We start from the raw sequence: 23811 nt of genomic DNA, 5'->3' as shown, positions 1-23811 counted from the left end.
ACAGCGGATGGCGAATAGTGGTACACAGCGGATGGCTAGTAGTGGTACACAGCGGATGGCTAGTAGTGGTACACAGCGGATGACGAGTAGTGGTACACAGCGGATGGCGAGTAGTGGTACACAGCGGATGACGAGTAGTGGTACACAGCGGATGGCGTGTAGTGGTACACAGTGGATGGCGAGTAGTTATACACAGCGCATAACGAGTAGTGGTACACAGAGGATGGCGAGTAGTGGAACACAGCGGATGGCGAGTAGTGGAACACAGCGGATGGCGAGTAGTGGTACACAGCGGATGGCGAGTAGTGGTACACAGCGGATGGCGAGTAGTGGTACAAAGCGGATGACGAGTTGTGGTACACAGCGGATGACGAGTAGTGGTACACAGCGGATGGCGAGTAGTGGTACACAGCGGAAGATGAGTAGTGGTACACAGCGGAAGACGAGTAGTGGTACACAGCGGATGGCGAGTAGTGATACACAGCGGATGGCGAGTTGTGGTACACAGCGGATGACGAGTTGTGGTACACAGCGGATGACGAGTAGTGGTACACAGCGGATGACGAGTTGTGGTACACAGCGGATGGCGAGTAGTGGTACACAGCGGAAGACGAGTAGTGGTACAGAGCGGATGACGAGTAGTGGTACACAGCGGATGGCGTGTAGTGGTACACAGCGGATGGCGAGTAGTGATACACAGCGGATGTTGAGTTGTGGTACACAGCGGATGACGAGTTGTGGTACACAGCGGATGACGAGTAGTGGTACACAGCGGATGGCGAGTAGTGGTACACAGCGGATGGCGAGTAGTGGTACACAGCGGAAGACGAGTAGTGGTACAGAGCGGATGACGAGTAGTGGTACACAGCGGATGGCGTGTAGTGGTACACAGCGGATGGCGAGTAGTGATACACAGCGGATGACGAGTTGTGGTACACATGGAATGGCGAGTAGTGGTACACATGGAATGGCGAGTAGTGGTACACAGCGGAAGCCGAGTAGTGGTACACAGCGGATGCGAATAGTGGTACACAGCGGATGGCGAGTAGTGGTACACAGCGGATGGCGAGTATTGGTACACAGCGGATGGCGAGTATTGGTACACAGCGGATGGGGAGTAGTGGTACACAGCGGATGACGAGTAGTGGTACACAGCGGATGACTAGTAGTGGTACACAGCGGATGGCGAGTAGTGGTACACAGCGGATGGCGAGTAGTGGTACACAGCGGATGGCGAGTAGTGGTACACAGCGGAAGACGAGTAGTGGTACAGAGCGGATGACGAGTAGTGGTACACAGCGGATGGCTAGTAGTGGTACACAGCGGATGGCGTGTAGTGGTACACAGCGGATGACGAGTAGTGGTACAGAGCGGATGACGAGTAGTGGTACAGAGCGGATGACGAGTAGTGGTACACAGCGGATGGCGTGTAGTGGTACACAGCGGATGACGAGTTGTGGTACACAGCGGATGGCGAGTAGTGGTACACAGCGGATGGCGAGTAGTGGTAAACAGCGGATGGCGAATAGTGGTACACAGCGGATGGCTAGTAGTGGTACACAGCGGATGGCTAGTAGTGGTACACAGCGGATGACGAGTAGTGGTACACAGCGGATGGCGAGTAGTGGTACACAGCGGATGACGAGTAGTGGTACACAGCGGATGGCGTGTAGTGGTACACAGTGGATGGCGAGTAGTTATACACAGCGCATAACGAGTAGTGGTACACAGAGGATGGCGAGTAGTGGAACACAGCGGATGGCGAGTAGTGGAACACAGCGGATGGCGAGTAGTGGTACACAGCGGATGGCGAGTAGTGGTACACAGCGGATGGCGAGTAGTGGTACAAAGCGGATGACGAGTTGTGGTACACAGCGGATGACGAGTAGTGGTACACAGCGGATGGCGAGTAGTGGTACACAGCGGAAGATGAGTAGTGGTACACAGCGGAAGACGAGTAGTGGTACACAGCGGATGGCGAGTAGTGATACACAGCGGATGGCGAGTTGTGGTACACAGCGGATGACGAGTTGTGGTACACAGCGGATGACGAGTAGTGGTACACAGCGGATGACGAGTTGTGGTACACAGCGGATGGCGAGTAGTGGTACACAGCGGATGGCGAGTAGTGGTACACAGCGGAAGACGAGTAGTGGTACAGAGCGGATGACGAGTAGTGGTACACAGCGGATGGCTAGTAGTGGTACACAGCGGATGGCGTGTAGTGGTACACAGCGGATGACGAGTAGTGGTACAGAGCGGATGACGAGTAGTGGTACAGAGCGGATGACGAGTAGTGGTACACAGCGGATGGCGTGTAGTGGTACACAGCGGATGACGAGTTGTGGTACACAGCGGATGGCGAGTAGTGGTACACAGCGGATGGCGAGTAGTGGTAAACAGCGGATGGCGAATAGTGGTACACAGCGGATGGCTAGTAGTGGTACACAGCGGATGGCTAGTAGTGGTACACAGCGGATGACGAGTAGTGGTACACAGCGGATGGCGAGTAGTGGTACACAGCGGATGACGAGTAGTGGTACACAGCGGATGGCGTGTAGTGGTACACAGTGGATGGCGAGTAGTTATACACAGCGCATAACGAGTAGTGGTACACAGAGGATGGCGAGTAGTGGAACACAGCGGATGGCGAGTAGTGGAACACAGCGGATGGCGAGTAGTGGTACACAGCGGATGGCGAGTAGTGGTACACAGCGGATGGCGAGTAGTGGTACAAAGCGGATGACGAGTTGTGGTACACAGCGGATGACGAGTAGTGGTACACAGCGGATGGCGAGTAGTGGTACACAGCGGAAGATGAGTAGTGGTACACAGCGGAAGACGAGTAGTGGTACACAGCGGATGGCGAGTAGTGATACACAGCGGATGGCGAGTTGTGGTACACAGCGGATGACGAGTTGTGGTACACAGCGGATGACGAGTAGTGGTACACAGCGGATGACGAGTTGTGGTACACAGCGGATGGCGAGTAGTGGTACACAGCGGAAGACGAGTAGTGGTACAGAGCGGATGACGAGTAGTGGTACACAGCGGATGGCGTGTAGTGGTACACAGCGGATGGCGAGTAGTGATACACAGCGGATGTTGAGTTGTGGTACACAGCGGGTGACGAGTTGTGGTACACAGCGGATGACGAGTAGTGGTACACAGCGGATGGCGAGTAGTGGTACACAGCGGAAGACGAGTAGTGGTACAGAGCGGATGACGAGTAGTGGTACACAGCGGATGGCGTGTAGTGGTACACAGCGGATGGCGAGTAGTGATACACAGCGGATGACGAGTTGTGGTACACATGGAATGGCGAGTAGTGGTACACATGGAATGGCGAGTAGTGGTACACAGCGGAAGCCGAGTAGTGGTACACAGCGGATGGCGAGTAGTGGTACACAGCGGATGGCGAGTAGTGGTACACAGCGGATTGCGAGTAGTGGTACACAGCGGATGGCGAGTAGTGGTACACAGCGGATGGCGAGTAGTGGTACACAGCGGATGGCGAGTAGTGGTACACAGCGGATGGCGAGTAGTGGTACACAGCGGATGGCGAGTAGTGGTACACAGCGGATGGCGAGTAGTGGTACACAGCGGATGGCGAGTAGTGGTACACAGCGGATGACGAGTTGTGGTACACAGCGGATGACGAGTAGTGGTACACAGCGGATGGCGAGTAGTGGTACACAGCGGATGGCGAGTAGTGGTACACAGCGGATGGCGAGTAGTGGTACATAGCGGAAGACGAGTAGTGGTACAGAGCGGATGACGAGTAGTGGTACACAGCGGATGGCGAGTAGTGGTACACAGCGGAAGACGAGTAGTGGTACAGAGCGGATGACGAGTAGTGGTACACAGCGGATGGCGAGTAGTGGTACACAACGGATGGCGAGTTGTGGTACACAGCGGATACACAGCGGATGGCGAGTTGTGGTACACAGCGGATGACGAGTTGTGGTACACAGCGGATGACGAGTAGTGGTACACAGCGAATGACGAGTTGTGGTACACAGCGGATGGCGAGTAGTGGTACACAGCGGAAGACGAGTAGTGGTACAGAGCGGATGACGAGTAGTGGTACACAGCGGATGGCGTGTAGTGGTACAAAGCGGATGACGAGTTGTGGTACACAGCGGATGACGAGTTGTGGTACACAGCGGATGACGAGTTGTGGTACACAGCGGATGACGAGTAGTGGTACACAGCGGATGGCGAGTAGTGGTACACAGCGGAAGATGAGTAGTGGTACACAGCGGATGGCGAGTAGTGGTACACAGCGGATGGCGAGTAGTGATACACAGCGGATGGCGAGTTGTGGTACACAGCGGATGACGAGTTGTGGTACACAGCGGATGACGAGTAGTGGTACACAGCGGATGACGAGTTGTGGTACACAGCGGATGGCGAGTAGTGGTACACAGCGGAAGACGAGTAGTGGTACAGAGCGGATGACGAGTAGTGGTACACAGCGGATGGCGTGTAGTGGTACACAGCGGATGGCGAGTAGTGATACACAGCGGATGACGAGTTGTGGTACACAGCGGATGACGAGTTGTGGTACACAGCGGATGGCGAGTAGTGGTACACAGCGGATGGCGAGTAGTGGTACACAGCGGAAGACGAGTAGTGGTACAGAGCGGATGACGAGTAGTGGTACACAGCGGATGGCGAGTAGTGGTACACAGCGGAAGACGAGTAGTGGTACAGAGTGGATGACGAGTAGTGGTACACAGCGGATGGCGAGTAGTGATACACAGCGGATGGCGAGTAGTGATACACAGCGGATGGCGAGTTGTGGTACACAGCGGATGACGAGTTGTGGTACACAGCGGATGACGAGTAGTGGTACACAGCGGATGACGAGTTGTGGTACACAGCGGATGGCGAGTAGTGGTACACAGCGGAAGACGAGTAGTGGTACAGAGCGGATGACGAGTAGTGGTACACAGCGGATGGCGTGTAGTGGTACACAGCGGATGGCGAGTAGTGATACACAGCGGATGTTGAGTTGTGGTACACAGCGGGTGACGAGTTGTGGTACACAGCGGATGACGAGTAGTGGTACACAGCGGATGGCGAGTAGTGGTACACAGCGGAAGACGAGTAGTGGTACAGAGCGGATGACGAGTAGTGGTACACAGCGGATGGCGTGTAGTGGTACACAGCGGATGGCGAGTAGTGATACACAGCGGATGACGAGTTGTGGTACACATGGAATGGCGAGTAGTGGTACACATGGAATGGCGAGTAGTGGTACACAGCGGAAGCCGAGTAGTGGTACACAGCGGATGGCGAGTAGTGGTACACAGCGGATGGCGAGTAGTGGTACACAGCGGATTGCGAGTAGTGGTACACAGCGGATGGCGAGTAGTGGTACACAGCGGATGGCGAGTAGTGGTACACAGCGGATGGCGAGTAGTGGTACACAGCGGATGGCGAGTAGTGGTACACAGCGGATGGCGAGTAGTGGTACACAGCGGATGGCGAGTAGTGGTACACAGCGGATGGCGAGTAGTGGTACACAGCGGATGACGAGTTGTGGTACACAGCGGATGACGAGTAGTGGTACACAGCGGATGGCGAGTAGTGGTACACAGCGGATGGCGAGTAGTGGTACACAGCGGATGGCGAGTAGTGGTACACAGCGGAAGACGAGTAGTGGTACAGAGCGGATGACGAGTAGTGGTACACAGCGGATGGCGAGTAGTGGTACACAGCGGAAGACGAGTAGTGGTACAGAGCGGATGACGAGTAGTGGTACACAGCGGATGGCGAGTAGTGGTACACAGCGGATGGCGAGTTGTGGTACACAGCGGATACACAGCGGATGGCGAGTTGTGGTACACAGCGGATGACGAGTTGTGGTACACAGCGGATGACGAGTAGTGGTACACAGCGAATGACGAGTTGTGGTACACAGCGGATGGCGAGTAGTGGTACACAGCGGAAGACGAGTAGTGGTACAGAGCGGATGACGAGTAGTGGTACACAGCGGATGGCGTGTAGTGGTACAAAGCGGATGACGAGTTGTGGTACACAGCGGATGACGAGTTGTGGTACACAGCGGATGACGAGTTGTGGTACACAGCGGATGACGAGTAGTGGTACACAGCGGATGGCGAGTAGTGGTACACAGCGGAAGATGAGTAGTGGTACACAGCGGATGGCGAGTAGTGGTACACAGCGGATGGCGAGTAGTGATACACAGCGGATGGCGAGTTGTGGTACACAGCGGATGACGAGTTGTGGTACACAGCGGATGACGAGTAGTGGTACACAGCGGATGACGAGTTGTGGTACACAGCGGATGGCGAGTAGTGGTACACAGCGGAAGACGAGTAGTGGTACAGAGCGGATGACGAGTAGTGGTACACAGCGGATGGCGTGTAGTGGTACACAGCGGATGGCGAGTAGTGATACACAGCGGATGACGAGTTGTGGTACACAGCGGATGACGAGTTGTGGTACACAGCGGATGGCGAGTAGTGGTACACAGCGGATGGCGAGTAGTGGTACACAGCGGAAGACGAGTAGTGGTACAGAGCGGATGACGAGTAGTGGTACACAGCGGATGGCGAGTAGTGGTACACAGCGGAAGACGAGTAGTGGTACAGAGCGGATGACGAGTAGTGGTACACAGCGGATGGCGAGTAGTGATACACAGCGGATGGCGAGTAGTGATACACAGCGGATGGCGAGTTGTGGTACACAGCGGATGACGAGTTGTGGTACACAGCGGATGACGAGTAGTGGTACACAGCGAATGACGAGTTGTGGTACACAGCGGATGGCGAGTAGTGGTACACAGCGGAAGACGAGTAGTGGTACAGAGCGGATGACGAGTAGTGGTACACAGCGGATGGCGTGTAGTGGTACAAAGCGGATGACGAGTTGTGGTACACAGCGGATGACGAGTTGTGGTACACAGCGGATGACGAGTTGTGGTACACAGCGGATGGCGAGTAGTGGTACACAGCGGATGGCGAGTAGTGGTACACAGCGGATGGCGAGTAGTGGTACACAGCGGATGGCGAGTAGTGGTACACAGCGGATGGCGAGTAGTGGTACACAGCAGATGGCGAGTAGTGGTACACAGCGGATGACGAGTAGTGGTACACAGCAGATGGCGAGTAGTGGTACACAGCAGATGGCGAGTAGCGGCACACAGCATATGGTAAATGGTGACACATAGCGGATGGAAATTAAGGGCACATAGCGGATGGCGAGTAGTGTAGTCATTGTCCACCAGAAACGGTACGCCCTCATCCATCACTATTGATTACCCACCATATAACTGACTGATGGGGGTAACTGTCCCCCCTCAATCCCCTATGCTGGCGGCTAAACAGCCACCCCATATTACAATCCACAGCAGATCTCAGCCAACAATTTAATAAAAAATAAAAAAATAAAGGCATAAAATGAACCAGATAGTATAGGGAGCCATCATCTGCTATGCCACTGCTCGCCATTCACCCTGTGCCACCCCCTATGCACCACTACTCATCACCCACTCCCTGCTATGGGGTCTTCTTGCTGCCTCTTCTTTTACGGGGGATTTCTGGCTCCCTATACTATCTGATTAATTGTATGCCTTAGTGTTTGAGATGGAGAATGTTCAACCTCCTTTATGTCTGGAAAAATGTTTTCAGTGAGGTAGGGAACACACTTTTCATGGGTTTCCTTAGTAGTAGTATGTTTCCTTAAAGCGGAACTGTAGAATCAAATTAAACACATTGTTTCACTTACCTGGAGCTTCCCCAAGCCCCCAGCAGTCGTCCAGTCCCGCGCCGCTCCTCAACGAGCCTCCGTTCTCCCGCCGCCAGCTACTTTCGGTTTCGCCGCCGGGCCACTGCGCCTGCGCGGCTCTGGCCACACGTATCCTTTCTTCACGTTCCCCGCTATTGCAGAGGGGAACGCGAAGAATGGATACGCTTGGCAGGGCTGCGCTGGCCTCCACTTACAAGTCGAGGTACAGAACGGAGCGGCGGCAGGGGAACGGAGACTCGTGGAGACTCGGCACGGGACAGGACGGCTGCTGGGGGCTTGCAGAAGCCCAAGGTAAGTGGAACAATGTGTTCAATTTGAATCTACAGTTCCGCTTTAACTACTTAAAGCGGAACTGTAATTACTTTTTAAAGACATTGTTTCACTTACCTGGGGCATCTGCAAGCCCCCAGCAGCCGTCCTGTCCCGCGGCAGTCCTGCCCAAGCCTCCGTTCTCCCGCCGCCAGCTACTTTCGGTTTCGCCGCCGTGCCAATGCACCTGCGTGGTTCTTGCCACGCGTATCCTTTCTTCGCGTCCCCTGTTATTGCAAAGGAAAACGCGAAGAATAGATACGCTTGGCAGGGCTGCGCTGGCATCGACTTACAAGTCTAGCTATGGAACGGAGCTGGCGGCGGGCGAACGGAGGCTCGGGCAGGACCGGCGCGGGACAGGGCGGCTGCTGGGGGCTTGCAGAAGCCCCAGGTAAGTGAAACAATGGCCTCAATTCACTAAGCTTTATCAAACGTTTGATAATTTACCTCATGGGTAAAATCTAATTTTGGATTCACTAAGGTGTCATAGATTTATTGAACGTGTTATTGATAAAACTTTCAATAAATATATAACACCTTAAGGTAGCCATACACTGGTCGATTTGCCATTAGATCGACCAGCTGACAGATCCCTATCTGATGGAATCTGATCAGAGAGGGATCGTATGGCTGCCTTTATTGCAAACAGATTGTGAATCGATTTCAGCCTGAAACCGATCGCAATCTGTGGAGCCGCCGCTGCCACCTGTCGTCCCCCCCCCCCCCCGCGCATACATTACCTGACGCTGGCTCCCGGGCGTCTTCTCCGCATCTTCTCCACGCTGCACCCGCTCCATCCCGGCGCTTCCTGTGTCACTCCGTGACCAGGAAGTTCAAATAGAGCGCCCTCTATTTGAACTTCCTGGTCACTGCAGTGACAGGAAGCGCCGGGATGGAGCGGGTGCAGCGCGGAGAAGATGCGGAGAAGACGCCCGGGAGCCAGCGTCAGGTAATGTATATCTGATCGGATCGGCCGCCGCTAGCGACACGCTCCATACCCGCGGGCGATCGAGGGTAATTTCCCGCATGGCGCGATCGACGGACCGATCCGATTTCGGGAGGAAATCGGATCGGCGGGTGCGTTTAGCGCGAACGATTGGCAGCAGATTCGATCCCAGGATCGAATCTGCTGTCGAAACGGCCGCGAATCGGGCCAGTGTATGGCCACCTTAAGTGAATTCAAAATTAGATTTTACCCATGAGTTAAATTATCAAACGTTTGATAAAGTGTTTCATAAAGCTTAGTGAATTGAAGCCAATGTATTTAAAAAGTAATTACAGTTCCGCTTAAGGACCATGGTGATTGAAATCTACACCCTGTTTTGGTGGGCTCCTGGCTGGCAGGGCGTAGATTTCAATCACCGCTGCTGCACGCATCCGCAGTTTCCGCCGTTCCCTGCCGATCGTCCGCTCAAATCCGACGTCTCTCGCCGCAGCTCACTTGTTCTGTCTGTCTCTATGACGGCAGAGCCATGTGAGTCGGTTAGGAGCCGATTTCATTGGCTCCTGGCCGTGTCTATCAATGTAAGCCACTCCCACTGGCTTACATTGATAGACACGGTCAGGATCCAATGAAAGCGGCTCCTGACCGGCTCACATGACTCTGCCGTCATAGAGATGGCAGTGTGGATGTCCTCAGGATCCCAGCGTGACAGCGGTTGCGGCGGGTATGCGTGGCGATCCGTCGGGATTCTGTCGTTATTGTACCAGCGGTTTCTGGTCCTTAAGGGGGCAGAGACCGCTGGTACTTAAGTGGTTAACGCATTTGCATTTTCTGCGTGCAATTTTTTTTTACATTTGTTCTGTGAATTTTGGGATTTGGCAGAATACATTCTCATTGTTTGATTTAGCAGAATACACTGTAGCTACAAATGTGTGTGTCGAACAGAAAAAAAGTAGAAAGCCGTGAAATATAAAATCGCAGGGAAAAACGCAAATGCAAAACGCAATAGAACATTTTTGAGGTGCGTTTCCTGAGCGGGGCCATTGACTTCAGTGGATAGTGCAGCTGTGTGTGTATTTTCTGGCCATATGTGTGTAAAGCAAGGCTGGAAGTAAAACAAAAACACTTACCTATGGAGAGGGAAGGCTCTGGGGGTCCCCAACCCCTGGGCTGCGGCCCACTGCCGGGCCGCTGACTGTTCTGAGGGCCCTTTCACACCAGAGGGCTTTTTCGGCGTTTTAACGCCACGGCCGAATTTGGCGTTTTCCTAGGTAAAAGAAAGTCCATAGACTTTCATTTTACCATTCACACTAAACGCTGCGTTTTGGAGCGTTGCGTTTCAACGCTCCCAGGCGCTTTTTCTGGGCCTACCGCGGCGTTTCTCATTACAATTGACTGTAATGTAGAGGCGTTAAAACGCCTTCAAAACGCCTTCAAAACGCCTGCAGCCAAAACGCAGCGTTTTAGCCTTTTACCGCTGCCTGTAGTGTGAAAGAGCCCTAAGCTAGCCCGTGCCCTGTGACATCAAGGTGCAGAGAGAAGTGTCACTGAAGTTCGCAAGAAGCTATAGAGAAGAGCCAGTCTGCAGCCATTGTTACTGCTGCCACCTAGTGTCTGTTATTGTAATGCAGCATGCTTTATGTCTGTACGGACACCAGGTGGCAGCAGTGAGGATGACTGGAACGGTCTAGTGTAGTCTCTTGCTAGCCACAGAGTTCAGTCTGCAGGAAGTGAGCAGTTGATGCTAAATGCTAGTGTGGGAAGAAGAATGGAAGGCTTAGGGAAGAGTAAAAGTGAGTGTGGGGAGAAGTGAAGTGAGAGTAGGTAGGGGGGAAGTGTGAAGTGAGAGTGGGTAGGGGGGGAGTGGCTGTGGGGAGGCGGGTAAAGGGGCTGTGGGGTGGAGGATAAAGGGGCTGTGGGGAGGATGGAAGGGTACAAGTGAGGGGACGCAGATGAGGGTAGGGAATGACTGTGCCAGTAGATAAGGACACCAAGACAGTAACCCCCTTCACTCCACCTGTCACACCAAATGTACCTTGTGCTGGCGGTTTATGATGCATCCCCAGTGCTAAGGCATATTTTCCAAAGTGCTGAGGAGGATGAAGATAGTGGTTAGGTAGGGTTGGTGCTGCCAGGACTTCTTTATGTAATGACACTGCCTGTAGAACAAGCCTGCAACCGTCACCATGACCCCCCGCGCATTCGCCTGCACCCGCACGGGCCCATGGAAAAATTGCTTGACGCTGTAGTGGTCCTTGGGTCAAAAAAGGTTGGGGACTTCTTCCTGTTCCTCTCACAGTCCCCGTGTTCTTCAACTTAGGAGAAGTAATTCAGGGTCCAGCGATTGGTGGCAGCCGAATTACACTGCTGCGCGGGCATAGACATAATAACATTATGTCTATGGCGGCACCCAGGTCAGGCGCAGCGCCGGGGAGGAGTGCGTTCTGTAATGACCTGCCTTGCTCTATAGGACCCAGAGCCTGCGTACGTAGGTACGCTTAGCCAGTGAGTTGGGCGCCCAGAGAGCCGAATGACAGCTCTCCGTGCTGCCGTAAAACTCCCCGGTGGCGTTGCATACTATTCCCCCTTTGGAGTTGTCGCAGCTCCGTGCGCTCAAACCACCTGTTTTGCAGAGTCTTCCCTCACCATAGGTGTCTGTTTTGTTTTTCTTTTACTTCAGACTTGCTTTAAAGAGGAACTGTTGCGAAAATCTTAAAATTTAAAACACATACAAATAAGAAGTTCATTTCTTCCAGAGTAAAATGAGCCATAAATTACTTTTCTCCTATGCTGCTGTCCCTTACAGTATGTAGTAGTAGTAGTAGATTTTGGGCTAATCCATCTCTCCATAGGGGATTCTTAGCATGGCCTTTATTCTTTATAAAGACATTCCCTGAAAAGATTTATACAAAGAGGCTCGCCAGCCTCCCTGCACACTTTTTTTGGCAGTTGGACAGAGCAACTGCCATTCACTAAGTGCTATTAAAACGGAAGAAAACCCTGATAATCCCCCCCCCCCCCCCCCCCCCCACACACACACACACCTCATGAGAAGATGGGCTAGTCCAAAATCTGTTGGTAATGTCAGATTTCTTCTACTTACTGTAAGTGACAGCAACATAGGAGAAAAGTAATTTATGGGTCATTTTACTCTGAAAGAAACATACTTCTTAGACCCGGTTCACATTAGCGTTCCCTGTCCGGATCCGCCTGAACGGATCCGGACCGTATACTGTACAAACGGAACGTACGTTCCGCATAGCAATGCAAAGTCTATGCGGACGTTCACACGCGTACGTTCCGTACAGAACGGAGCCGGATCGGATCCGGACTCCGGATACTTTTCCAACATGCGCTATTTTCCGGGTCCGGATCATCCGGCCCACGCACCCGGACCGGAGCCTGACTGCACCATCCGGAAATAGAAACCTATGGGGAACGGAAAGCACAGAACACACAGGATACAAACACCTGACGTTCTACCCCACTTCTAACTATGTTCTGGGATGGGGACACATGGGCAGCAGTGACCTTACGTGCTGGAGCTGTTTGGCAGTATGTCGGAGGTGGAGGTGAGGCCTAAACAGCGGAGGACCTGATTCTACAGGTGCACCTTCTGCTGACCCCAACAATTTTTTATTTTATTTCGCTGTTTTTACCACACGGATCCGGATGGCAGCCTGATGCATGCCTGATGCAAACGGACTGGATCCGGATCGGATCCGGATAGGAACCGTACGGTTCCGATCTGGATCAGGTCCTGATCCGATCCGGATCCGGTCCGTTTGCATGCCAAAACGCAAGTGTGAACGGGGCCTTAATTGTATATGTTTTACATGTATTTAAAATTTTAAGATTTTCGCAGTCCTTTAAGCAGATATAAGCCCTGTGGGGATAATTTATGTGTAAAGAGTGCAGCCATGGGCAACATCTATTATAAGGTGTAGCTTCCTGTTGGGTGAGGAAACCGTCATAACTAATGTAGCAGTGTTGTGCTTTGTTAAATGTATTTATTATTGTGCTTAGCACTCTCGTGGCTGGATGGTGTAATGGTTAAGGGCTCTGCCTCTGACACAGGAGACCAGGGTTCGAATCTCTGCTCTGCTTGTTCAGTAAGCCAGCACTAATTCAGTAGGAGACTTTGGGCAAGACTCCTTAACACTGCTACTGCCTATAGAGCGCGCCCTAGTGGCTGCTGCTCTGGCGCTTTGAGTCCGCCAGGAGAAAAGCGCGATATAAGTGTTATTTGTCTTGTCTTGTCTTGTCTCGTCTGTGTCCCTGGTTCGAATCCCAGCCAGGTCAACATCTGCAAGGAGTTTGTATGGTGTCTGCGTGGGTTTCCTCTGTGCACTCCGGTCTCCTCCCACATCCCCAAAACATACAGATAAGTTAATTGGCTTTCCCCTAAATTGGCCCTAGACTATGATACATGCACTACACAACACATACATATGACTATGGTAGGGACTAAATTGTGAGCCCCTCTGAGGGACAGTTAGCGACAAGACAATATACTCTGTTCAGTAGACTTGCTGCCCTAACTCCTGTATGTCTGGTGTGCAGCATGTGGAATGAGACTCCTGACAATCCTCATCAAATGCTTTTGTGCATTTTTATCAGTGCTTATATCGTTATCGTGCTTATATCATTAGTGAGTTTTATTGCTGTCTATGTTACTGACAAGCTATGTTGCATACTTGTACTGGCCTTGTGATGTGATGCACTGATGTGGGTATCTCTTAAAGGACCACTATTGTGAAAAAAGTAGGCAGTTAAAATCTGACAGAACCGACCGGTGTTGGGCCAGTCCATCTCATCATGGGGGATTCTCAGGGTTTTCTTTGTTTTAAACAGCATTTCCTGAACAGCAGTTTAACTGCCAAAATAGTAAGATACCAACCAGCCTTCCTAATCACTTGCACACTATTTTGTCAGTTAGACTTTGCAACTGCTTTTTAGGAAATGCTGTTGAAAACAAGTAAAACCCTAAGAACCCCCCATGAAGAGATGGACTAGCCTAAAACCAGTTCTGTCAGATTTTAACTGCCTACTTTTTTTATGATAGTGGTGCTTTAACCACTTAAAGACCGCTCCATGCCAATTGGCGTGAACGCGGTTGCAGCCTTAGGACCACCTAACGCTGATTGGCGTGCAGTCCTGGGGGCTCCGCTCAGTCATCAGTCTCCCAGCGACGATCGACGCTAGGAGACTGTTAGACACGAAATTGCCATCTAATAACCCTGTACAACGATGCGATCTAAGGCAGCGCTGTACTGGGCACACCCGTGTGACACGGCTGTCCCCTCTGTAGGCAGGGACATGATCGGCTGTCATAGGCTGAAGCACGCTGATTGGCTGTCAGAAAGGGGGGGGGGGGGAGAAACGGGGGATTGTAAAATAAATACAAAAATAGTAAAAAAACAAATTCTAAATAAAACAAATATTTCTTAAAAAAAAAAACATCGGGGGAGCGATCAGACCCCACCAACAGATAGCTCTGTTGGTGGGAAGAAAAAAAAGGGTCTGGGATTACTTGTGTGCTGACATGTACGGCCCTGCAGTGAGGCCCTGCTCTTTGTTTCATTCTTCTCTGCTAAATCTGCCTGTTATCAGCCCTGATAAGAATACCCGACTGAGCACTCAGTCTAGCTTTGCCCCGGAATGATTATAGCTGAGTCAGTCTTCTGTGATGTCTTTTCAAGCCCAAGTCTGCCCCCTTGTGGCTCTGCTTTCCTGATATTTATCCTCGAAGCAGCAAAGCGGAGCCACAAGGGGGCAGGCTTGGGCTTGAAAAGACATCACAGAAGACTGACTCAGCTATAATCATTCCAGTGAAAGCTAGACTGAATGCTTAGTCGGGTATTCTTATCAGGGCTGATAACAGGCAGATTTAGCAGAGAAGAATGAAACAGAGAGCAAGGTAGGTGTTTACTGTCATGTTTCTATTGATATATATGGTAAAATACATGAGTGTTCTTTATCTCTAGTTCCCTTTAAAGCTGCGGTGGCCTATTTAGGAAAAAATGGCCTGGTCATTAAGGGAGTTTAACACTGTGGTCCTCAAGTGGTTAAGCAAAGGTGCATGTAGCCGTAACTGTGTGCATGTGTGTGTTGGGTCAACAGAAATCCAGGGATGTTTTTTTTTCTTCTCACACATAGCAGTTGTCTAGAGAACAGGTCTGGATGTGAGTTTATGTTTGGGTGTGGAAGATGGTGATTATGAATAATGTGAGATGCAAATAATTTCTCATTGCATTCAGATTTTATGTAAACTTAATACAGCTTAAACTTGGACCAAAACAACTGGCAGGAAATTTTAATGCAAAATTATTTGCAACTTATTGATCATCCCTAATGGGGATGATTTGTAGCCGATGTGTGGAGATGACTTCGATGACTCTTTCTGGTTCAGCCACACTCAGGAGGGGTTGATTTGGAGGACTTGACACTCCCCTCTCCCCTGCCACACCCCTTTGACATCATCTCCCTCCGCTCTCCAGTCACTATAGCTTTAAAACCAGTATTGCACTGGGAACCGTATATCTACGCCCCTTGAAACTTCATCTTAGCTCCAGGGGTGTAGATATAAGCAGTGGTGCTCAAATACCCCTTTTAAAAATTCGAATTTGGTCGAATTCGAATAGTAAATTATTCGAGGTCAGTCGAATATTCGAGTCGAATATTTTTTACTATTCGATTCGACCTCGGACTTCGAGCTCACTATTCGAGTCGGTATTCGAGCTCACTATTCGAGCTGACTATTCGAATTGGCCCAAAATAGCTTCCAACACTTGTTTTGAGGGTGAATGATGCAAGAAACATCTTTTTTTCCAAGTAACAACAGCAAGTGATTATGTGGGGATGTTCCTTTAAAAAAAAATGTGGAAAGAGAAGTTGTGTCCTTAATTTGGTTCAGTAGTGTAGTGTTACTGTATATACTTGTTCTTCTTCTTCTTTATCTTTCTTAATCTTCTTCTAGATCTTCTTCTTCTTCTTCTTCTTCTTCTTCATCATCTTCTTCTTCTTCTTCATCTTCATCTTCTTCATCTTCTTCTTCATCTTCTTCTTCTTCTTCTTCATCTTCTTCTTCTTCTTCATCTTCTTCATCTTCTTCATCTTCATCTTCTTCATCTTCATCTTCTTCATCTTCATCTTCTTCTTCATCTTCTTCATCTTCTTCATCTTCTTCATCTTCTTCTTCTTCTTCTTCATCTTCTTCTTCTTCTTCTTCATCTTCTTCATCTTCTTCTTCTTCTTCTTCATCTTCTTCATCATCTTCTTCTTCTTCTTCATCTTCATCTTCTTCATCTTCTTCTTCATCTTCTTCATCTTCTTCTTCATCTTCTTCTTCTTCATCTTCTTCTTCTTCATCTTCTTCTTCTTCTTCTTCATCTTCTTCATCATCTTCTTCTTCTTCTTCATCTTCATCTTCTTCATCTTCTTCTTCATCTTCTTCTTCTTCATCTTCTTCTTCTTCTTCATCTTCATCTTCTTCATCTTCATCTTCTTCTTCTTCATCTTCTTCTTCATCTTCTTCTTCATCTTCTCCTTCTCCTTCTTTTTCAATATCGTCTTCTTCTTCTTCTTCACGTATTTCTCTTTTCAAATTTTTTTTTAAAGAAATGCAGCTATTTTTGAGCGTAACAAATAGCTGGTGGGCGCACGCATGTTGGAAGCGCCATTGTATGTGCTCCCTGGCAGTGGAAACACAAAGACAGCAGGAGGTAAATTCAGCAGCAGGAGGAGGAGGATGAGTGTGTGGCAGCAGGCAGTCAATGAGGCAGGCAGCTCGCCGTGACATAATAGCCCTGGTACCTAGCGGTGATACCAGGGCTGTAAATAAACACAACAGGAGGTCCCAGACAGCGGTCGTGCAGCCCACATTGTGTCCAATACACAACTGGGACAACACAGTTTTCAACCCGGGCACCTCAGAAAAATTAAACCTTTTTTTTTTTTTATTGGTTTTTTTTGGTTTTGGTTTTACAACCAATATAGCTATTGTTTTGACGTAATAGCTGGTGGCAGAGTGGCAGCAGAAGGTAATTCTGTGTACCCTGGCAGTGGGAAACACAGACAGACAGCAGCAGCAGGAGGAATGGAGGAGCAGTGTGAGCAGCTATTGTTGTGACGTAATAGCTGGTGGCAGAGTGGCAGCAGACGGTAATTCTGTGTACCCTGGCAGTGGGAAACACAGACAGACAGCAGCAGCAGGAGGAATGGAGGAGCAGTGTGAGTGTGGCAGCAGGTAGGCAGCGTGACATAATAGCCCTGGTACCTAGCGGTGATACCAGGGCTGTAAATAAACACAACAGGAGGTCCCAGACAGCGGTCGTGCAGCCCACATTGTGTCCAATACACAACTGGGACAACACAGTTTTCAACCCGGGCACCTCAGAAAAATTAAACCTTTTTTTTTTTTTATTGGTTTTTTTTGGTTTTGGTTTTACAACCAATATAGCTATTGTTTTGACGTAATAGCTGGTGGCAGAGTGGCAGCAGAAGGTAATTCTGTGTACCCTGGCAGTGGGAAACACAGACAGACAGCAGCAGCAGGAGGAATGGAGGAGCAGTGTGAGCAGCTATTGTTGTGACGTAATAGCTGGTGGCAGAGTGGCAGCAGACGGTAATTCTGTGTACCCTGGCAGTGGGAAACACAGACAGACAGCAGCAGCAGGAGGAATGGAGGAGCAGTGTGAGTGTGGCAGCAGGTAGGCAGCGTGACATAATAGCCCTGGTACCTAGCGGTGATACCAGGGCTGTAAATAAACACAACAGGAGGTCCCAGACAGCGGTCGTGCAGCCCACATTGTGTCCAATACACAACTGGGACAACACAGTTTTCAACCCGGGCACCTCAGAAAAATTAAACCTTTTTTTTTTTTTATTGGTTTTTTTTGGTTTTGGTTTTACAACCAATATAGCTATTGTTTTGACGTAATAGCTGGTGGCAGAGTGGCAGCAGAAGGTAATTCTGTGTACCCTGGCAGTGGGAAACACAGACAGACAGCAGCAGCAGGAGGAATGGAGGAGCAGTGTGAGCAGCTATTGTTGTGACGTAATAGCTGGTGGCAGAGTGGCAGCAGACGGTAATTCTGTGTACCCTGGCAGTGGGAAACACAGACAGACAGCAGCAGCAGGAGGAATGGAGGAGCAGTGTGAGTGTGGCAGCAGGTAGGCAGCGTGACATAATAGCCCTGGTACCTAGCGGTGATACCAGGGCTGTAAATAAACACAACAGGAGGTCCCAGACAGCGGTCGTGCAGCCCACATTGTGTCCAATACACAACTGGGACAACACAGTTTTCAACCCGGGCACCTCAGAAAAATTAAACCTTTTTTTTTTTTTATTGGTTTTTTTTGGTTTTGGTTTTACAACCAATATAGCTATTGTTTTGACGTAATAGCTGGTGGCAGAGTGGCAGCAGAAGGTAATTCTGTGTACCCTGGCAGTGGGAAACACAGACAGACAGCAGCAGCAGGAGGAATGGAGGAGCAGTGTGAGCAGCTATTGTTGTGACGTAATAGCTGGTGGCAGAGTGGCAGCAGACGGTAATTCTGTGTACCCTGGCAGTGGGAAACACAGACAGACAGCAGCAGCAGGAGGAATGGAGGAGCAGTGTGAGTGTGGCAGCAGGTAGGCAGCGTGACATAATAGCCCTGGTACCTAGCGGTGATACCAGGGCTGTAAATAAACACAACAGGAGGTCCCAGACAGCGGTCGTGCAGCCCACATTGTGTCCAATACACAACTGGGACAACACAGTTTTCAACCCGGGCACCTCAGAAAAATTAAACCTTTTTTTTTTTTTATTGGTTTTTTTTGGTTTTGGTTTTACAACCAATATAGCTATTGTTTTGACGTAATAGCTGGTGGCAGAGTGGCAGCAGAAGGTAATTCTGTGTACCCTGGCAGTGGGAAACACAGACAGACAGCAGAAGGGCAGTACACAGCAGCAGCCCACTGTAGGTGTGAAATGTGTGGCTGCAGGCGACGTAATAGTCAAAGTGAACCAGGCTGGCTTAGTGAGCAGGAGCCAGGAGGTGGTAAAGGGTGGTAAGGCACATTAACGATGGTACTAAGTTCCGGCAGCCAGTTCATGTCCCCCTCTCGCCGACAACAGGGGCCAGGAACTCGCCTTCCACCCACGCCTGGTTCATCTTGAGAAACGTCAGTCTGTCCACAGACTTGTGAGACAGACGTGAGCGTTTCTCGGTGACCACGCCACCAGCTGCACTGAAGCAGCGCTCGGACAGCACGCTGGAAGGGGGGCAGGACAGCACTTCCAGGGCGTACTGCGCCAGCTCGCTCCAGATCTCCATGCGCTTGACCCAATACTCCATGGGATCAACAGGGGCATCGCTGTCAAGCCCGCTGTAGGACCCCATGTAGTCAGCCACCATGCGGGTCAGGCGCTGGCTGTGACCGGAGGAGGATGCTGCTGCATGCATCTCCTCTCTAGTCACTGCTGCCGGAGCCTCTACAGTCCTGTAGAGCTCGTGGCTGAGAGACAGCAGGTCTGTGGGGCGCTTGCTGCTGCTGGATGCAGGCACCTGCTGCTGCCTCTGTGCTGGCTGCTGGACAGTGGGGGTGGAAGGCTGGGGGAAGGCTTCCTCCAAGCGCTCAACAAGGGCCTGCTGCAAGCTCCTTATTTGTTGCGCTGGGTCTCCTCCTGCAGGCGGCAGGAACTGGCTCAACTTCCCCTTGAGGCGTGGGTCCAACATCATGCTGATCCAGATGTCCTCCCTCTGCTTCATCTGGATCACCCTGGGGTCCCTGCGCAGGCACGTCAGCATGTGCGCTGCCATTGGGAAGAGGCGGGCCACGTCTGCTGGCACATCGACGTCAGTGCTGTCCTCCTCATCCTCCTCCTCTGCTGCCTCATCCTCTCTCCACCCCCGCACCAACTCAGCTGCACTGCGCTGATCCCCCTCATCAGCAGCCAGGTCAGGGACCTCCACCAAGTCCTCCTCCTCCTCCCCCTCAGAGGTGGACTGTGCAGCTGCTTGCCGCTCCTGCTGGTCCAAGGCTGCCGCTCCCTGTGCCAGCAAAGCATCGAGTGCCCTGTTCAGCAGAGAAACCAGGGGCACCCACTCGCAGACCATAGCATGGTCCCTGCTCACCATGTTTGTGGCCTGCAGGAAGGGAGCCAGCACTAAGCACACCTGCTGCATGTGCCTCCAGTCATCATCGGGGACGATGGACGGGATGTTGCTGGTCTTGTCCCTTCTCTGAGCTGCGGAAACAGTGGCCAGGGCAAGGTAGTGGTTGACAGCGTGCTTCTGTTCAACCAGACGCTCCAACATCGCCAGGGTGGAGTTCCAGCGAGTCGGAACGTCAATGATCAGCCGATGGCGTGGCAGATCCAGCTCCTTTTGCACGTCTTCCAGGCTCGCACAGGCTGCAGCCGAGCGCCGGAAGTGACGCACAACGTTCCTTGCCGTTTCCAGCAGCTCGTCCATCCCCTGGTAGGTGCGCAGGAACTTCTGCACCACCAGGTTCAGCACGTGGGCAAGACAGGGGATGTGGGTCAGGTTTCCCCTGTCTATGGCAGCAACCAGATTGGCCCCATTGTCGGACACCACCTCTCCGACTCTGAGGCCTCTGGGGGTCAGCCAAATCCGCTCCTGCTCCTGGAGTTTGGCCAACACGTGGGCTGCCGTCAGCTTGGTCTTGCCAAGGCTGACCAAGTGCAGCAGCGCTTGGCAGTGGCGGGCCTTCACACTGCTGCTGAGGCGGGGGGTTTGGCCAGGTGTGGCGGAGGATGGCAGAGGATCGGAGGAACCCGCTGCAGTTCCCCTGACCCTGCGGGGTGGCACCACCCACTGTGTTGCTGCTGCTGCTGTGCCCGCTGCTGCTCTCCCATCCTCACCCCCTTCCACCAAGCTGACCCAGTGGACAGTGAAGGACAGGTAGCGGCCTGTCCCGAAGCGGCTGCTCCAGGAGTCCATGGTGACGTGGACCCTTTCACCAACCGCGTGCTCCAGCCCTCGCTCCACATTGGCCATCACAAAGCGGTGCAGTGCAGGAATGGCCTTGCGGGCGAAGAAGTGTCTGCTGGGGAGCTGCCAGTCTGGGGCTGCACAAGCAAGCAGCGCCCGCATGTCGCTCCCCTCCTGCACGAGCGTGTACGGCAGGAGTTGGGAGCACATGGCCCGTGCCAGCAAGCCGTTCAGCTGCCGCACGCGACGGCTGCTGGGAGGCAGAGCCCTAACCACCCCCTGGAAGGACTCGCTCAAAAGGCTCTGGCGTGCCTTTTTGCTGGCACGGGAATCAGCAGACGGAGCAGAGGAGGCCACTGAGGACTGGCTGCCAGAACAGGCCTCAGTGTCGGCGGCAGGAGTTGCAGAGGGGGGAGGAGCAGGGCGTTTCCGCACTCCTGCTGGTGCTGCTGGAGGAGCAGGAGGGCGGGTGGCTGCTGTTGCTGCTGCTGCTGCTGAAGGCTGTGCAGTGATGGGATTGGTGCCACTGCCAGCACCAGATGCCTTCAGCCTCTGGAACTCCTCATGCTGGTGGAAGTGTTTCGCAGAAAGGTGGTTGATCAGCGAGCTGGTGCTGAACTTCAAGGGGTCTGCACCTCTGCTCAACTTCCGCTGACAGTGGTTGCAAGTGGCGTACTTGCTGTACACTGTGGGCATGGTGAAAAACCGCCAGATTGGTGACAAAAACATCCCCCTACGGCATGGAAGCGCTGCTGCCTGTTTCCCTGTGGTGGTTGGGGGGGGGGGGGGGGTCTTGGGTGCGGCTGGTGGTGGTACTGGCTGATGCTGCTGCTGCTGCTGCTGAGCCTGAGACACCAGCAGGCTGTGGGACGCTGCCAATGCTTGCAATGATGCGCCTCCTTGCAAGGCCCACAACCGCATCCTCCTCCTCCTCCTCAGAGCTGCTGAGGACGACATCCTCTGGATGTGTTGGCACCCAGTCTCTGTCTGTCACCGGGTCATCATCATCATGCCCCTCCTGAAACATGTCCTGCTCTGATGATGACCCCCCAAACTCCTCTGCTGATGCATGGATGGGACGCTTGACTGTCGCCACAGTCTTGCTGTCCAATCCCTCCTCCCCCAAAGTGCCCATCAGCATCTCCTCCTCCAAATCGCCAACAACAGCATTCAATTGACTCATCATGCCTGGGGTCAAAAGAGTGCTGAGTGACAGGTCGGCGACTGACGGTGAACTGGCCTCCTCCCCAGGCCCTGCTGGGCGGCTGCTGCGAACAGGGGTGGTGGTGGTGAGGGTGGAGGCCTCGGATGCAGAGCTGATGGCGGGCTGCTCATCCTCCGTCATGAGTTGCACCACAGTGTCTGCATCCTTTTCCTCAATGGGACGTTTCCGACCCGGCTGGAGGAAAATGGGAGCAGGTGCTACACGCTGCTGCTGCTGTGTCTCTGCAGCGTGAGTTGCAGATGCTCCTCCTGGGCGGCGCCCAAGGCGTCCACGGCCAGTGGCTATGGGAGGAATGTTAGCCACTGACGCTGCTGCTGCTGCTGCGGAACTGTGCATGGTGGCGCGCCCGCGGCCGCGGCTTGCCACAATGCTGCTCCCTCTCTTCCTGATTCCCTTGCTGCCCTTCCCCTTGCCCAAACCGCGCTGGCTGCCACTTCCAGACATCTTCAATGTTTTGGGCGTATAGACAAAAGTTTTGTAAAAGGGCGGGTGAAAAGTGGGGTACTTTAATGGAGTGGGTTGGTTGGTGAGGTGACTGAGTGAGTGTCCCCTAGTACAGTAAGTAAGTATTAACAGTCAGGAAGTACAACTAGCAGTTACAATAATCAGTAGTAGTAATCACAAGTAAATTTAGTGTGTGTACACTCAGACAGTGAGTGCACGCACGCAGGAGCTAGTAGCCTATGGACACAGTGACTGAGTGTCCTAGACTCCTAGTACGGTAAGAGTAAGTAAGTAGTAACAGTAAGTAGAACTAACTAATAACAATAATCAATCAGCGATCAGAAGGAAATGGAGTGTGGGTGGTGTGTGTGTACACTCAGACAGTGAGTGCACGCACGCAGGAGCTAGTAGCCTATGGACACAGTGACTGAGTGTCCTAGACTCCTAGTACAGTAAGAGTAAGTAAGTAGTAACAGTAAGTAGAACTAACTAATAACAATAATCAATCAGCGATCAGAAGGAAATGGAGTGTGGGTGGTGTGTGTACACTCAGACAGTGAGTGCACGCACGCAGGAGCTAGTAGCCTATGGACACAGTGACTGGGTGTCCTAGACTCCTAGTACAGTAAGAGTAAGTAAGTAGTAACAGTAAGTAGTAGAACTAACTAATAACAATAATCAATCAGCGATCAGAAGGAAATGGAGTGTGGGTGGTGTGTGTACACTCAGACAGTGAGTGCACGCACGCAGGAGCTAGTAGCCTATGGACACAGTGACTGAGTGTCCTAGACTCCTAGTACAGTAAGTAGTAACAGTAAGTAGTAGAACTAACTAATAACAATAATCAATCAGCGATCAGAAGGAAATGGAGTGTGGGTGGTGTGTGTACACTCAGACAGTGAGTGCACGCACGCAGGAGCTAGTAGCCTATGGACACAGTGACTGAGTGTCCTAGACTCCTAGTACAGTAAGTAGTAACAGTAAGTAGTAGAACTAACTAATAACAATAATCAATCAGCGATCAGAAGGAAATGGAGTGTGGGTGGTGTGTGTACACTCAGACAGTGAGTGCACGCACGCAGGAGCTAGTAGCCTATGGACACAGTGACTGAGTGTCCTAGACTCCTAGTACAGTAAGAGTAAGTAAGTAGTAACAGTAAGTAGAACT

At 51.7% G+C, this 23811-nt stretch overlaps 1 protein-coding gene across 3 annotated transcripts in view; it reads left to right on the top strand.

The window, feature by feature from the left end:
- Positions 1-23811, top strand: part of LRRC4B (leucine rich repeat containing 4B) — a 249544-nt gene that overhangs the window by 7228 nt on the left and 218505 nt on the right. The window contains exon 1 of one of the 3 annotated variants that reach the window (XM_068241552.1): positions 10744-10824. The exons of the other annotated variants lie outside the window; for them this stretch is intronic. The gene's annotated coding sequence lies outside the window, so the exon portion shown is untranslated. Of the gene's footprint in view, positions 1-10743; positions 10825-23811 lie in introns of those variants that run through there. 3 annotated transcript variants of the gene reach the window in all.

This window comes from Hyperolius riggenbachi, chromosome 6 (genome assembly GCF_040937935.1).
Source record: "Hyperolius riggenbachi isolate aHypRig1 chromosome 6, aHypRig1.pri, whole genome shotgun sequence".
NCBI classification, from domain to species: domain Eukaryota; kingdom Metazoa; phylum Chordata; class Amphibia; order Anura; family Hyperoliidae; genus Hyperolius; species Hyperolius riggenbachi.
The sequence above is the reverse complement of the archived record's forward strand: the minus strand, read 5'-3'. Positions and strand labels throughout refer to the sequence as shown.